This window comes from Stenella coeruleoalba (genome assembly GCF_951394435.1).
Source record: "Stenella coeruleoalba genome assembly, chromosome: 5".
Taxonomy (NCBI): domain Eukaryota; kingdom Metazoa; phylum Chordata; class Mammalia; order Artiodactyla; family Delphinidae; genus Stenella; species Stenella coeruleoalba.
Window position 1 is genome coordinate 76023723 of NC_137150.1, and position 17071 is coordinate 76040793.

The 17071-nt window shown below is 54.8% G+C and overlaps 1 protein-coding gene across 2 annotated transcripts in view; it reads left to right on the plus strand.

Moving 5' to 3' along the window:
* Window positions 1–17071, plus strand: part of ADCY5 (adenylate cyclase 5) — a 155383-nt gene that overhangs the window by 14507 nt on the left and 123805 nt on the right. The gene's annotated exons all lie outside the window — the stretch shown is intronic.

Here is a 17071-nt window from a genome sequence, read left to right on the forward strand (position 1 = left end):
CACTTTGAAGCTACTTCTTTCCTAGCACCTTTGGCTAGAAAGGTACAGGATTCTGCTGTAGCCCTTGTGCTCTGGGAGGACTGAGAGATGCACATGAAATCAGGGTCCCTCTGAGGACTTGGAAGGGTTGAAAATCACCAGGTGTGTGGGCTGAGGCCCGGGAAGCATCCCTTTCCAGCACCGAGAGACATCTTTGGGTTAAATCCTCTATGAAAGGCCACATGTGGATTACGACGTGGTCTTTTTTGGAAAAGGGTTATCTGGGGAGAGTTAATTTTGGATTTTGCTTTACATTTATTTTTACAGTGGAATATTTCTCCGGCATTGATGACAATGGCCTAGAAAAGCCAGTTAGTCACCATCTGACATCTTCCCCGTGTGGGGTGTTTGCTGCCCCTGCTTCTTTCCCACCTGATGTCTCTGGTGCTGGTTTAATTCCTCTCCCTCTGGGGCCTCTGGGGTGATTTCACTGGCAAACAGATCTACAGGGAAGTCCTGCTGGATCTAAGTGGTGTCACCCTCTGCTCTGGTCCTGGGTGACAGGGAGTGGCCCCTGGCGCTGCCCTTTGCTTCTCCTTGGAGGGGGCGATGGCATCCAGGTGAGGCCTTACCCTGCCACATCCAGGTCTGTAAGACTGGTTCCAGCCTGTGTTCTCCAGTAGTTTTTTTGTTCTTTAATTTTACTCTGTACAGTCTGCAGGGAGTAAAAGGAAAATCACCCAAAGCCTGTATTTAAAGAGCAGACTGGGTTTCTCTTAAGGGATCAAAAATATATGGACTGTTCCATCCCACCTCCCCTAGGGTCATCTCTGGTTCCACTGTGGAGCAGGAAGAGGGTCTCAGCGCAGACGCTGGAGCCTCTGTACTGCGAGGGGGTGGAAGGCGGGGGGAGACACTGGGAGAGGTGACAGAGGCGGCATCCCTGCAAACTCAGTTGAGAGGTGGGGAGAAGGGCCGAGGCTGGCCCTGGAGTGATGTGCAGGGCATTTTCTGCTGGATCTTCACACCCCCAGTTGTAATTCATCTAAGAGGGACAACTCGAGGCCTGGAGGGAGTAGGGCAGTGGCTGTGGGCAGGTGAGCTCAGAGGACCTGTTGCAGTTGAGTGCAGGTGTAGAGTAGGGCACGGAGGCTCAGAGCCTTGGATCTCCAGGAAGCCAAGAAGCCACCGGGCCAGCCACACGCAGGTGCCATATGCCACCCTGACTTCTCCCACCTGTTCCCACCCCCTTGTGCAGCACCGCCCTTCCAGGGAATGGGTATCAGGTGGTCTCAGAAGTGCCTCCCTTCGTGTTTGCGTGAACTCTGACCTCTCCAGGCCCCCAGAGTGAAAAGCCTGGGGAACCTACCTTACTGGCAGGTGGGAGTGGGCAGGGCCAGGTGCCTGGGCTCCTGCTCTGAGGAGAGGAGGGCTTTGGGATCTGCCTCCATCCAGGGCTGGGGAGGGGCTGAGCACAGGCACTCCCTGGGGAGGGGGGCACTCCTCCTACTTCCTTTTTTCCGGGAACCCCTCTGGACTTGGAGGTGTCCTGATAGTAGGGTGGGCTGTCCACTGGGAACAGCAGCTCTTTCTTTTCCATTCACCCGTCTTTGCTGCAGTCCTGATGAAGCCCCGGGGCCTTGGGCATGGGGAGGAAAGAGGGGGCTTTGTCCTTCCCCTGGGGGGATGTTCAGTCTGATGGAACTCTTTTGCCTTTCTGAGATACCCAACTTAAAGATAGGACAGTGTTGCTAATTCCTACCATTTATCACGCACTTACTGTGTGCCAGGAAGCGCTGAGCACTTGGTAACTTATTTGATCCTCGTAATCTCCCTTTAGGTAGGTGTTGCTTTTTTTTTGAAGAGGATCATTTATAGATGAGAAAATTGAGGCCCAGAGAAGGTAAGTGGCTCCTGTAAGGTTGTACCTTTAGAGAGCGGTACAGCGGGCTCCAGAGCTCGTGCTCCCAGCCGGTACACCAGCAGCTCCCACACTAGTGTGTGCGAGGACTCCCCATGAAGTTTATTTAAAAGTCAATTCCTGGGCCCCTTGTCAAGAGAGTCTGATCCAGTAAGATTAAGGTGGACCCCAGGAATCTACATCTTAAGTAGGCACCCTAAAATTTGAGGTAGGTGCCCCAGGGACACAGTTCCACCCTACAGTGCCTCCCCAGGTGGAGAAAGGATGAGGCTGAAGTGATGGGGGGCGGTGCCCGGCCACCCGCAGAGACAGAGGTTTCTGTGTTGACTTCCCCAGGAGGTAGCTGGGGAAGGCAGAATGAGATGGTTAGACTGAGGGTAGGAGGTCCCTTTCTGCTGAGCCTGTGCCTGGTGGGTCTCAGGGGGCAGAGCTGGAGGAGGCTTTTGGAAGAACTGAGGGAGAGACTCTAATCTGGGGGGTGGGAGCGGGGAAGTGGTCCGGGAGAGAGCACGTGTCAACTGCCAGAGAAAGGAGGCAGACAAAGGGATTCTCAGATGATGGCAGGGACGCCGGCTGTGACACTGCAGGCACAGAAGTTTTGACCGGGAGACATCTGCTTCTGCCTCAGTTTCCTCATCTGGACAACGCAGATCAGACATTCTCTGAAGGTGCTTCCAGTGTGTACATTAACGGGGGCACTGGGCCCAAATGAGAAAGGACTTCACTCCAGAGGCCTGGATGGGGAGCAGGATGGGGACGAAAATGATACAACCCTGGGGGGACTGAGAGTCACACGGCCAGACAGTGCATGGCCCTCATGGTCCTTGTCCATTGATCCTCCCGGTCAGAGTCCCTCCAGCTCCTCGAACTCGGCATGTCCCCAAACAAAATTCGTCATGATCCCTAAATTGGCTTTATTTTTGTCAGGTCAGTTCTCTCTTTGCCTAGGTAGTGGTGTTAGATGTTTGCTGGACTGAATTATTTAACAATATCTACCATGTGTTAGGCACTGGGAAGCGAAGAGGAAAGAGCTGCAGACCCTGCCCTCAAGAGCAAGCCTGTGCACTGTGCCTCCCATGCGCCTGACTCTGTTCTAAGAGCTGTATTTTGTTCTGTTAACTCATTTAATCCCCACAACAGCCCTAGGAGGGGAACACTGTTGTTGTCACCCCCATTTTGCAGATGAGGACACTGAGATTGGCAGGTTCAAGCTCACACAGTGAACCGGGCAGCCTGGCTCCAAGTCTGGGCTCTGACCTCCCAAGTGCAGTGGACAGACGGGCACTCACACCCTCCGGGCGCAGCATGACACCTGCGGTTTTAGCAGCAGAGATAGCGTGCAGCCTATACCTGGGAGGGAATGGGAAGAGGTATGTGGCAAAGGTGAGGCTTGTAGTATGTGGACTAGGTTGGGAAGAGTATAGATTTCTGGGCCAAGGGGGTTGCATGTTTTGGAGGCAGTGGGGATCTCCAGAAGGTTCTCATGGCCCCATCTGTATTTGGAAAGGTGGCTCTAGTGTGTGGATCTGGAGGGAGCAGGCTCTTGGAAGAGGGAGAGCTGGTGCCGAGTGCAGAGGCTGCTGCCGTTGTCTGGGGAGGCTGGAGAAGTCCCGGGGGTGCTGGGGGGTTGAGGGTCAGGGCCTTTCCCTATTAGTTTCTCCTTGCCTTGGTTACCAGTGGTGCCACACCCACAGCCTCGTGCTCCCTAACTAGGAGACCAGCTCCCCAGCCTCCGGGAACTAGAGACCATCTTTTTCCCAGGGGACCTGAGGTGGCTCCTGAGGGCCCTCCTCCTTACTTTTTCTTGGGCTTTAAATGTCCCATGTCAGCCTCCTCTCCTCAAATGCCCGGGGCTCTGCGTTTATCTAGGTGTTAAGCGCCCAGACATTCAACCTCTGAGCTCCTCCTCCCTCTGGAACCCGGGAGCCCCCACCCCAACCCGCTCCGTTGCCCAGAGATCTCAAGTCTCTGAGAACTTCATCTCTCTCTGGGCCGCTGGCATCCTGGTCACCCTGACCCCCAGCAGAGCTCCTGGTGCTCCTGTAGGCCCAATATGACACCCTCCACGCACTGCCCCTTCTCGGGGGCCACTTGACAAAGTTCACATTTAAGCCCCTTGTTCATTGCTTGCCCGCTTCCCCTCCACCACTAGAACGTCAGCTTCCCCAGGCAGGGACTCCTCATGCTCATGGCTGTGTTCTCTGTGCCTACATGGTTCACATCCCAGCTCCCCCATGTCCCAGCTGTTTCTCCTTGGCAGGCTCCTTGTCCTTTCTGAGCCCAAGTGTACGCCCCAAAATGGGATATAATAAGAATTGCTGCCCCTGAAGGTTGTGTTGACCATTCTATGTGATGATGTATGCAAAGCACTTAGCACAGGGACTGCCAAGAAAAATGCCCTCCGTAAACGACCTGAGGTCTGTCCTGGCTACGTATAAGCTTTCAAATTCCCACACATTACAGGAGAGCCTGGTGTTTCTCTTGAAGGCCTTTGTGTTTGGACAGCAGTAAACAGGGTAGGAGAAAATTGCATTATATCCGCAAAGAAGGCTGACTGGAGGAAGGACTAGGTCCTGGGCCATGGGTTTTCCCCCCACCCCTGCCCCATCCTTATGCTGGCTGCTGGCCACCAAGGTCCAGCACAGACCGTCCAGGAGGGAGGCAGCCTCTAGAACTGACTGGGACCAGCCTGGGAGCTGGAGCCAGGAGTACCCTGGGTGAGTGTGAATGGGGGATGGGCTCAGCCAGGTCCCCCTGAATTTGGGGGTGGCTGTAGCTGAGGGATGCTGCAGGGATGTGACCAGCATCCTCTCCAAGGACCATTCTAGAGAGGCCAGTAAATAAACTGAGGACGGTTTTGAAAGGGTTGGAACCACTAGGGAAGAGAACGGAAAAACATCTGCTTTTCCCAGATGTGCTTCCTTCTGTAACTTCATTATGACATGCACACCCAGCACAAAGGACAACAAAAGCACCCTTGGACCCCAGAGGCCTCAGGGTGGAGAACGCTCAGAGCCGGTGAGGCCTAGAGAAGGGCCTGAGAGGAATCAGATGAGACCCTTGAGGGATCTGGCCGAGGTCGAGCGACAACCAGGACATTGAGTCAAATCCCTCGCCCCCAAGTGAGTGTTTAGGGGGGGCAGGGCCCATGCCCAGGGCAAGAGATTGTGATGATGTCCAGAATATTCCCCCAGCTGGTTGGACCTTTGGGACTGGACACAGGGCTGGCCAGCTGGGTGGACCGTAGGAGGACTGCTGGCACGTGGCCTGCCGGCTTTCTGCCCATCCGTAATCTTGTGTGCCCCTGACTGGGCCCCTTCTCTCCAGGGCTGTTACCCTCACACTGAGCGAGGGGCCCCCTGCACCTGGGCTGCACTTAGGATGTGTGGGGAGGGGCTGTGCCGGAGCCAGAAACCGCAACAGCCCCTGATCCTGGCTAATGGAGGCGGTCTTGAAATGGACATTTTTTTCTTTTTGGCTAAATTAACATTTGGCATTTCAGGGTGCTGGCCCAATGCCCGGCCACTTTGGCCTTCTGCCTGTCAGCTCCATTGAGGCTATTTTTGCCATTCACTTATTTATTAACTATTATTGCTCCCCAGGACAGATGGGCGTGCGCACGCACACGCACACGCACGCGCACACACACACACGCACACACACACCCCCTTCAACCCAGAGCCCATTGGAAAAGCCAGCCTGCGCCCACCAGGCTGAACATGGGATGCAAAAGGGGGAAATGACCAAAAGATGGTCTCTCTGAGTCAGGGTGGAGGAAGGGCTGTGGGGGTGATGGGAGGCAGCGACCTCCCCACGCTCATCATTCCCCAGAAACACCTCCACCCCCAAGCCATTTCTGTTCCCCTTCCTTCGCTCTCAGGGGTGTTCAGCCCTGGGAAGGAGCCACGTGGGAGGGGATTGTGGATCCTGCCTGAACCATCTTTCCAGAGAAATCAGCAGGGAGACCTGGGAGATCTAAGGCCTCCTTGCTAGGAGGCAGGAGAGCCCTTACTTCCTTCCTACAGGAGGCCTGCTTTTCTGCCCTGCCTCACCAAACCCTCACCTTCCAGAGGAGGGAAACTTGGCTTCTGCCTTCAGAGAGCTCCCAGCCTTGTGGGGACAACCCTGGGCTCTGGTCGTGAGATGAAGAGCTGCCACTGTCTGAGAGCAGAGAGCATCAGGAGGAACCGGCCTCCACTGAGCGGCAGCGTGCACATGGCCCTGACCACCATTTGATCCCTCTGAGAGCAGGTTGCTGGCAGCAGAGCAGGCGCCAGCCACGCCACCCACACAGACCTGCGTGCAGGGCACCGTGTGCATGGTGTGAGATGATCCCCACACGTGCATCCAGTCTCCTTGCCTCAGGGCCAGCTTGTCTGCTCTGAGGCTGGGGCCCTGGCCGTGTTCCCTCCCCCCGACAGCCTTGACCCCGGGACTCCCAAAGGCCAGCATGGGACCAACAGGGGGATAGAACGAGCCATAGGGACCTTCCTGCTTCCTTCGGCTGCCTGGTGCCTGACCTGGGCCTTGGTGTGTGCTTGTGAGAATTGCGAATGATGCTTTTGCCGTGTCCAAGGCAGTGAGTGAGGGGATCGGGGGCTGGAGTGGTGGCGACCAGGCCTGAGTCCCGGGATGGCTCCCTCTTTTCTCCCACTCAGCTGGCCAACCCCACCCTTCCCGTCTTAGGGCACGTGCCATCCACTTTCCTTATCCTCAAGACCCCTTTCTTGGCCTCAGGAAGACACTGCACTCCTGGGACTGGATACTTACTGCAGAGGGACTGCCAGCTGCTGGGCTATGTCCTGTGGGGCTTTTCTGCCTTGGGACTCAATGCCAGCCCTCTCGGAGTCAGGGAACTCCTTGAGGGCAGGGGCTTGCCCCTTCCATCAGACTGGGAGTGAGGCCAGGGGCTGCATTTCCTCCGCTGAGACTAGGAGCTCCTGAGGACAAGGACCGTATCTCCCCCATCAGACTGGGAGCTCCCTGAGAATGGGATCAGGGCCCTCTTCCACCACTCAGGACCCAGTTCCTGGCTGTGGGACACAAAGGTGCGCCTGGGTGCCTGGAAAGAGGGTGGAATGCTGGGGAGCCACACAGCCTTAGCTGGGGATATGGAAGATGAGAAACGTCCCATCTCCCTGCAGGAAGTCAGAGGCAAGAATTCCATCCCCTTAATCAGGAGCTTCCCTCCACTTCCCCTTGTTCCCAGGGGTGGGGTAGGGATGGGTTTTATAGCTGGGGTCGGGGGCAGGATTTCACAAGCCTGAGAGCCAGTTGGGCACTAAAGGTTTGTGCTGATAAGCTCAGGGCAGTCCGAGAGGCAGGCACAGGTGTGGAACAGGTGGGCAGTCAGAGAGGGCTGGGCTGGTGCCCCTGGTGGCCTTAAGACTAAGTGCCCTTTTGAGCTGCTGCCTCGTGTGACCTACTCCTGAGCTGAGGGCCAGGGCAGCCCCGGTCACTGGCCTGTCCCCTCCTCCGAGGTGCAGGGAAGTATCATCTCCTTGTCCTCGAGGTCAGTGCTGATGCTTCTCCCCGGGAGGGACGGTTGGGAAGTCCTTTCGGGTCTGTGCATCCAGACTGTGCCGACCCCTGACAGACTGATGTATCTGTGTCTGTCTTTCTCCCCTACTTGATAAGGGACCATCTCATTAATTTGTGTGCTCGCGCCTCTCCTGGACTCAACCCTTGGTCTCTTCTGGAGTGCAGTGGCTTCTCAGGGCTCCCAGCAGCACAAGGAGGGGGACCGAGCCTGCTGCTGGTGGGCCCCGCCTGGACGCCAGTGTCCTAGGGTCTGGGAAGAGGTGGGTCCTCCTGGCTGGGTGTTCCGGTGGGGGCGGTGGCAGGAGATTTGCAGCCCCCAAGTTGTGAGCTGAGCTCTCTGCCCCTGATGTGCAGGTCATGACTCAGTGGCTGCGTGGTTTAATGGCAGGCTTGGATTTGAAACTCAGCTCTGCCGCCTACCTGTGTACAGGTTACCTTGGATGAGTGGCCACAGCTGTCTGACCCTCAGTGTCCCCATCTGACCACTTGGGGCTGTCGCTCTCCACGGCACAGTACTGCTGTGAGACTTGTGCACTAATCTGTATAAAACACCCTGACCTTCCCCACTGCCCACGGAAATCCCATGGACAGGCCGAGAGAGGAAGTGGGTCAACGAGATGTCTAGCTCCTCTGGCCACTGCGCTGCCCTGATTTTTCCATGGTCTTGTGTACTTTACTTTTTAAAATTTTTTATTTATTTTTAAATTTTACTTATTTATTTTTGTCTGCGTTGGGTCTTCGTTGCTGCGCGCGGGCTTTTATCTGGTTGCGGTGAGCGGGGGCCACTCTTCACTGTGGTGCGCGGGCTTCTCATTGCGGTGGCTTCTCTTGTTGCAAAGCACGGGCTCTAGGCACGTGGGCTCAGCAGTTGTGGCAGGCTCTAGAGTGCAGCCTCAGTAGCTGTGGTGCATGGGCCTAGCCGCTCCGCGGCATGTGGGATCGTCCCGGACCAGGGCTTGAACCCGTGTCCCCTGCATTGGCAGGCGGATTCTTAACCGCTGCGCCACCAGGGAAGCCTGGTCTTGTGTACTTTTAACTTCTGGCTGCTTTAACTACTCATCTGAATCTAGACTCAGCTTTGGTGCCATTTTGCTGAGAGAATTGGAGTGAGTGTGGCCGTATTAGGAGCTGGGCAGAACCCTTCGAGGGCCCCTTTCTGCCAGGGAGGAAGCTGGCAGTCCCAGTGCCTGCACGGTTTTTTGCCTCCCAGTAAAGACTCCATTATTATGAGCTAATGTCTGTGCTGTCCCCAGAGTAGCCAGGGAAGAAACACCAAGTAATATGATTAGTACAACAGTAATAATAATAGCAACAACATTGACAATCACACACAGTCATGGAGAAGGCTGAGACTTGAGGGCCTGGTTCCAGGCCAGGGCCGCGGTTAGTGTACCAGGGATGGCCGTGGGGCTTGAAGGCAGCAGATTTCAGGGTTTTCATGCTCAACTCTCTCTTCCACAGCCTTCCCCTATTAAAGAAAAAGCCTGCTGGACAAATCAGTAAGTTCCTTCCAGTAGAGCACAGTGTGGTCCTATGCCCATCTAGGGACGGGTGGGGATGTCCCAGAAAGGGAGGCAGTGGGCTCCATTTGCCTTATGTGTCCCCTGCCCCCTGCTCTTCACTCACCCACTCAGAACTCCTCCCACCTTTGTATTGCCCCACTGCAGGCCTGTCTGCTTTCTTGGGTGGTGACTTGAGCCAGGGTCAGGGGGCAGTTGCCCTGTGAGAACTCTCCATGGCTCAATCTAATGGCCAGAGTGGACCACACCCAGGTTCTGGATTTAGGACAAGGTGTCAGAGTGAGATGATATCTGTGTTGCCCAGAACTGGCACAAATGCTTACATCGTATGATATGATTATTACAGTGCAATGGCTGAGGACCACCTGCATTAGAATCCTGGCTTTGTCATGCATAAACTCTGTGACCTTGGGGAAGTTCCCTAACCTCTCTGGGCCTCAGCTTTCTCATCAGGAAGTAGAGATAATAAAAGTAACTTCATAGTGTTCTTATCCATGCTTATAATGGTATGTGGGACATGGTACGCCCATGAGGGTCAGCTCTTTTTCAGTTACTATTTTTTCAGTAGGAACAATACCAGTACCTTCAGCAGCTCCCACCCTTGGGATCTGTTGTGCATTGAATTGTCTTCCTAAACGATGTTGAAGTTCTGACTCACAGTACCTCTGACTTTATTTGGAAAAAGGGTCTTTGCAGGGTACTCAAGTTAGATGAGGTCATTAGGGAGGGCCCTAATCTGATATGACTGGTGTCCTTAGAAAAAAGGGGAAATTTGGACCTAGAGGTAGATATACATTGAGGGGAGATGGCCTGAAGACACAGGGCAAGTGCCGTCTACAAGCCAGGAACACCTGAGAGAGTCTCCCTCGCAGCTCTCAGAGGAACCAACCCTGCTGACTCCTTGAGTTTGGACTTCTGGCTCCTAGAACTGTGAGGCGATTATTTTTTGTCATTTGAGCCACCCGGTTTGTGGTCCTTTGTTAAGGCAGCCCTAGGAAATGAAGGCAGGGTCTGATAGGGGTATGGCCCCCTGCTTCCCACCGCTCCTCCGAGCTGCCTGCCGCCTGCAGGGGAGAAGAATGGAGGTGGGACGAGCAGGCCAGGGTCCGGGGCCTGCCGTCAGGCTTTGGCTGGCTGTGAGGCTCTGGCATCTCAGATGACCTGGGCTTCTGGCCATGCAGGTAAATGGAGCTGGAGCCGTTCGTAGGGCCTGGGGTGCAGATAGCCCACCCCTCGCCTCCCACCCTGCCTTCCTGCCTCTCGCCTCTGCTTCTTGGAGCACTCCCTACCTCACCCCTGCTCCAGACGGGAGGACATGGAGAAAGGAGGTAACAGATCCCTGGAGAGGACAAGCCACAGTGGGATGTAGGCCTGAACATCTCTGCTGCTCTCCTCACCTGTCTCCTGGAACTTTAGCTTTGATCTCTAGTTGGGAAATGGTCTGCCTGTCTGGGGTGTATCCGTGTGTGTGTGTGAGTGAGTGTGTGTACTGAGAATGTCCCTCATTAAGCTTCTGCGGGCCTCGTGACCATGACTCATGAATGCACAATCAGGCTGCGCTGGACGGAGGAGACCTGTCCCCGGGGTGGGTGATGCCAGCTCCCGAAGCGCACCTCGGCAGCCCGCCCCTGCCTGCTCCCTCCAGAGAACGGGCTGTGCAGGATCACTTGAGGGAACAGACAGGTCTTATGTGTCTCTGTCTGCATGGCATGGGGATCCAGCGATGAGGAAGGTGCTGGCCTCGCCCGCCGGGAGCTTGTCATTTGCCGGGGCGGAGGGGTGGGTGGGCGTCTAAGACGAGCACAAAATAACTCTGAATCCGAGGGGAATAAAACAAGGAGTGCGGAGAAGCGCAAGCTGAGAGTGGAGGTGGGGGCTGTGGAGGAGGAGGAACTCAGCACAGGCAGTCGGGGACGTCTTGTCCCACGGAGGGGTGGAGGAAGATGCAGAGTAGTCCTCCAGCACGGTAAGACCCTGGACTAGCCATGGCCACCAGCTCTTTTGTTGGGGCAAGGAGATAGCTCCTCTCAGGAATTAGAGTGGGTTCATTTCCCTGAAGAGCCCTGGCCACTAGGCCCATTGGCAGGTCTGACCTACAAGCAGCCAGGGGCCCGGGAGCCAGGACCCACACTGGTCACAAAGGCCAGTGGCACATGTTCACCCCAGGATCCCACTTCACCACCTGCTCTGTGCTCCCTCCATCCCAGGTACCCCAGAGAGGGCCCTGCATCCCCCTTGTCCCACAGTGATTCTCCAGAGACCTGCCCTCTACCACACCAGAGGCCCTGGTGTTGCACAGGTGGACGGCACAGAGCCAAGGCCAGGGAGGCACCCTCCCCCACCCCCCACTTCTCTTTGAATGGCAACACTGTTCCTTCACCCTGGCTCATCCTCCATGCCTCCTCTTCCTCACTTGCCAAATTCTGTCAATTTTCCAAGAGGAAAGTCTTCCCTTCACTCCTTCTTCTAACTCCCACGATGCTCCCTCACCTGCGTCGGGGCTCATCTCCTAGACCCGCTTCAGCCTCTTTCCAGGGCACCCCCGGCTACGTGCACCCCACCCCACACACTCTCCTTGTCCACTCCCTTCTAAGGTGCAGCCTTGACCATGTGCCCGTGCCCACAAACCCCAAGGAATCCCCTCTGATGGCTGCATTATACAGACACGCCTCGAGCCAGCATGCGAGGCCTCACTTCCCGCCTGCCCCAGGGAGGACCCTGCACGTGGGTCACTGGGAAGACTCAGTGTACCAGACACGTCCTGCCCGCTCCAACTTCCGGGCCTGTGCTTCCTCCCCGCCCCCTGCAGCAATGCTGGGGCCTCAGAGGCTCCTTCATGAAGCCCCCCATGGCCTGTGAGAGAGGAGGGCTCGCTGTTTCTGGCTGGCTTGGCCATCCAGCAGTGGTTTCCCTCACTGCCCTGTGGTGAGCCTGGGAAGAGGACCGAGGGGGAGGGGGGGGCTCTCATTGGTACAGCTCCTTTTCTTCCCTGGAAAGGCAGACTCACTGTGGCCTTTCTATGCCTCCTGGCCCAGATCATGCGTGGTGGGACGAGGAGGAAGGAGGGAACTTGTACCTTGGGAGATGCTAAGAAATCAGGGGCACTTGAGCCAGACAGGTGTGCTTATTGGGTCAGTGGGACCACAGTGTGCCTTTGGGGTTCGTGTCTCTGAGGGGAAGGATTAGTCAGTTTGGGCTGCCCTAACAAAATACCACAGACTTGGTTTAAATAAGACATCTATTTTCTCACAGTTCTAGAGGCTGGAAGTGCAAGATCAAGGTGCCAGCAGATTTGGTTTCTGGTAAGAACTCTTCTCCTGGCTTGCAGATGGCTGCCTTCTTGCTAGGTTCTCACATGGCCTTTCCTTTGTGCATGAGCTTGGGGGAGAGAGAGATCTCAGATGTCTCTTCCTCTAGTTATAAGGGCACCAGCCCTATTGGATGAGGGCCCCACCCTTATGACCTCATTAATCTTAATTACCTCCCCAAGACCCCATCTCCAAATACAGTCACATTGTGGGGGGGACCAATCAATTTGGGAGGACATAATTCAGTCCATAACAGAGAAGATTTGTGAACGAGAGCCTTGGGTTTGTATCTTCCTCATCATCAGGGTGCCCTGTCCATGGGTGTGAAAGACCTGATTGGTAGGAAATTTGCTCAAAATCTCAAGGTCTCTACAAATTTCTGTGAGAGAATTGTCACATCCTGTCAATTACCTCAGATGATGAGGCAGAGTCTGAGTGTCCCTCGTCCTTAAAGCTCCCTCCCCTCTTTCCCAATCAGACTGGGGTCAGGGAGGACCTTTGGGAGGCCAGCTAGGCTACTTCTCTGTGGGGCAGCCTGGTGTCTAACCCCAACCCAACGGGACAAAATGCCCTGATGATAAAAGTTCCAGAGAAGGAGATTCTTGCTGTTGGCCCTTCGTAGGAAAAGTCTGGAAGTGAGTCCTGAAGAATGAAGTCTCAGAGAGCTGTTGTGGGGGGAGGTGACCTGCCCAACAAGACAGCGGGTCCTGGAGAACACCACTCTCTGAGGGACAACATCGTCTCCGCTTCTGGCCCCCCTGCACCATCTCTTCCTTCTTTCTGTCCCTCCGTCTTCCCTTTCCCTGTGCCCTCCCTGGGCACCTCACCTGGGTCCTGCATTATAACTTCCTGCCCTTGGGTGGGGCCTTTGTCTCAAATTTTTTAAATACGAAACACGGCAAAGTAGAGAGAATAATAGTGAGCTCCCACCCACCCATCATTCAGATTCGACAATTAGCATGATTTTTCCCACATTTACTTCATTTATTTTTTTCCTCTTGCTGAAATCTATTAACGCAAATTCCAGCCATCATGTCCACGTACCTGTGTATACTTAGTGTTTCTGAAAAAAAAAATGTGCATCCGAATTTGATCTCTGCCTCTCTGTGCCATCCCAGGTCAGTCAGTGATGCTCTCACTGCTCAGTTTCTTCACTGTGAATTTTTCCCAAGGGTGTGGTATTGGGTAACATAAAGGAGAACTTAAAAAGAACAGCAGTGTAGTAAGAATGTGTGCCAGATTAAACCTGAGACCTGGGTTTTGTAATTAGACTGCGTTTTCCCTGGTTGGAGCTCCTCCCTAAGGCCACAGAGGCACTGTGGGGTGTGCCACCCCCTCTCTCTGGTCACAGGAAAAGTAATCATTTTCTAAACGGTCCCGCAGACACTGAAGAGAGGCTCATTAGTCCTCCCAGGGGCCGCTGTCACCCCTGGGAGGACAAGTGGCCCAGCTCAGAAAGAATCTGGGTCATCTTATCTTGTACCATGACGATCTCCCCAGGGCTCTGGTGAGAAGTAGCCCGACCAGCGAGACCCCAGGCACACTGGCACGTGGCGTGGAGGTGTACTAGTGGATGGCAGGGCTGGGGAGAGGCTGCTCAGGGTTCTGTCCAGGGCTGATTCCACCCTGTCCCCTGGTCCCCTGCTGAGTCAAAGGAAGTTTAATGGTTTCGTCTCATTCCTCTCTAACAAATGAATTTCTCTCCCTCTCTTGGCAACCTAAGCTGTGTTTACAGAAAATATCAGAGTCTAGAATAAACACTTCCTGTCAGACCCAAGGGCCAGTGGAGACCGTGGGAGGACTTGGAGGTCTGCTCCCTGTTGACTGGGAGGGGGCTGCAGGCCCCGCTGTGGCTCGCCCCTCAGCTCTTCTCTCTGGGGGTCCCAGAGATTGCTGTGGTGAAGCTTTGGAGTCAGACAGACCCACATCAAATCCTGCTTCCCGCCTTGGTTACCCATGTGACCGTGGACAGGTTACCTAACCTTGCATAGCCTCAGTTTCCTCATTTGTAAATCCTCGGAAGGGTTGCTTTAAAGATGAGTTGTCCAGTCAAATCCCTAGCTTAGTACTGGTCCTCAGAAATGATGCTGCTTTCTCTCCCAGCTGACCTGGAGCTCCCATGTCCCTCTGGCATTCGGTACTGGACTCAGGGAATTATTGGCAAAAAAAAAAAAAAAAAAAAAAAAAAAATTATTGATACAGTTTCTGAGGACCATTTCCCATACATTATCTCATTGGAGTATCAGTGAAGTAGGAATTATTATCATCATCCCCATTCTGTAGATTTGAAAATTGAAGCTCAGAGAGGATAAGAGGATTGTACAGAGTTGCACAGTAAGTGTGGAGGTGGGGCTCAGTGTGGCACAGGCTAGTGGGTGAAATTGGTGTGGAGTGGCCAGAGGGCCAGGATTGTCCACCTGGGAGCAGAGAAGGCTGGGGGTGGAATGAGAAGTGGTTCAGGCCTTTGAAGATTCAGTGTCCCTGCAAGTCAGTCTTCACTCACCCATCCTGGGCAGATCCTCCAGCAGTTTGTATGCCTTTACCTGGCAATATACTGTTTGGACCATTTTTCAATCTCTCTCTCTCTCTCTCTCTCTCTTCCTCTCTGAGTTTTGTTTTATTTGAATCAGAGCTGACAGGGACTTTGGGGGTCACCTCCCCTAGCTCTGTCTGAGAGGGAGGCTCTGTGCACAGAGGTGAAATGACATGCCCAGGGGCACACAGTCTCCAGTGGGGCTGGGACGTGACTCCCAGGCATTGCTCTGTCCACTACACGGCCCTGCCCCTCCTTGGTCTTTGCTGCCTCTACGCTCCTTCGGGACAGAGCCTGGGGTTCCTGTCTCACATACCCAACACAATCATGTTTAATAAATACTCATCGAGCAAATCAAAGGGGAAGGGAACTGCTTTCTCTGTCCTTTCTGAGGCGAGAGTAAGAGATCCCTCAAGTTGCAGCCCGAGGCTCAGGCAGGTCCGCTTCCTGCGGTGGCCCTGCTGCCCCAGTCTCCGGAGACTGTGGACTCAGTCGTCCCCTCTGCTGAGAGTCACACTGGTTTGGGGGTGGTTTGGAGGAATCCTGGGCAGGTCTGGATGCAGAGCTGACCCCTGACTTGGCCTCCCAACTTCAGGCCTCGAGTTTCTGACGGGAGGCCTTCCCCATGGGCATTTTCTGGGGCTCTACTCCACAAGTTCTGTCTGGGAGGGAGCATCTCCCTCCCTCCTCGGACTGAGGTCAGAGGCCTCCCAGGAACAGACAACCTTCCTCGGGCCCCAGCCCACCCATAGGCCTGAGCTCATAGCTCTGGGATCTCATCAGGGACGGGAAGTGCTCCTGCCTGCCTGCGTGCGATTAGGGTTCGGGGAAATGTGACGTGTTTTAGGCACGCTCAGCGCCTGCCTTCGGAAAGGTCACTGCTTAAGAAAACAGCCTGGTCTTGGGCTTGGCCTATCTGCCCGGAAGCAAGGTCTGCAGCTCCTCTCCCATAGACTGGCAGCATTTCTCAGATGAAAACAGGAAAACAGAACAGGGGAGAGAGGCTCATCGTCTTCTGGATGAGCCTGTGTCGTAGCCTGTGTCGTGAAGTCTGCTTCTGACGCCGAGTACGTCTCCGGGGGCGCAGTGATTTCTCACAAATCTGGATTTAACCAGGAAACAAAGTCCAAGTCTGAGCTCTGATGGCCTGCTCTGGAGGCCCTACTGGGCCTCTGTACCTGGCAAGTGACGGTCCCCAGCCTTTGTGACAGGCGTGTGCATGGACGGGGCTGTTTAGGGCAATCGTCGCCTGAGCACGTGACCATGACTGCCCTTTTTAGTTTTTGTTTGTTTTGTTAGCCTGAGGAAGGATCCAGATGTTTCTAGTTCTCCAGATGTTTTTCGTGGTAAAGCTGAAGACCAGAGATAGGAAATGACAGATGCAGGGAAGGTGGGTCCCAGAGCTTCCCACGTAACAGATAACCAGCTGATAATTTGTCTTCCATGGGGGCTCAGATTCTCTCTGCCCTGGACTCCCACCTTCAGCCCGACTGTTGAGTATGTCCCCCTCTTAGGTTTTTGTTTTTACCTTCTCTCAGAGCTCTCTTGCACTAGCACTGGAACTGCCGTCTTCATTGCCTTAACACATCATCCCAAGAGCCCTCCGGGGGCGCTGGCCCCTTTGGGAATCACTCGTTAAGGAGTGCCTGGATGTGGGGGATACGGTGGTTGCATTATTTGACATTTATTTGGAGTCAGAGGGAGACACCCGGGGACAGTCCTCTCAGGTTTTTTTCTCTGTCACTCTGGTCCTATGCCTCCCATCGCCCCCATTTCCTAGTGGGGAGAATGTCTTCTCTAAGCGCCTGCTGGCAGGGATCTGAACTACGACAGGGCAGCCAGGCTGGCCCAGGATAGGCCACAGGGGAAGCTGCTTTCTCTCCTCCGTGGCATATTCCCCTTTGGTCAGGAAGTCTCCCCGAAGTCTAGCCGCCTTCCCTCTTGTTGTCTCTTCTGAGCTTTCCCCAAGTGGAGGAAGATTCTTGTGAGTGGGAGCCTTCTTGGCACCTTCCAGAGAGGAGGGCAGGTATCCCGAGCTCCTGGCTTGGTGTTTCGAAGCTTTGCTGGACTTTGTGGGGGGAGAGCGTGCTCCAGAAGATGGGAAGTTCTGTTTGGGTGGGTTTGCTAAGTGGGGGCCCACAGGCTGAAGGGACAGGAACTGGGCTGTGTGTGGGGAAGGGTGATGACGGCTGTAGTCTGTCCACCTGGGACTCTGTTGTGCAGTCAATGTGGGCTGAAAGCCGTGCATGGACTCGCTCACCTGTATTGA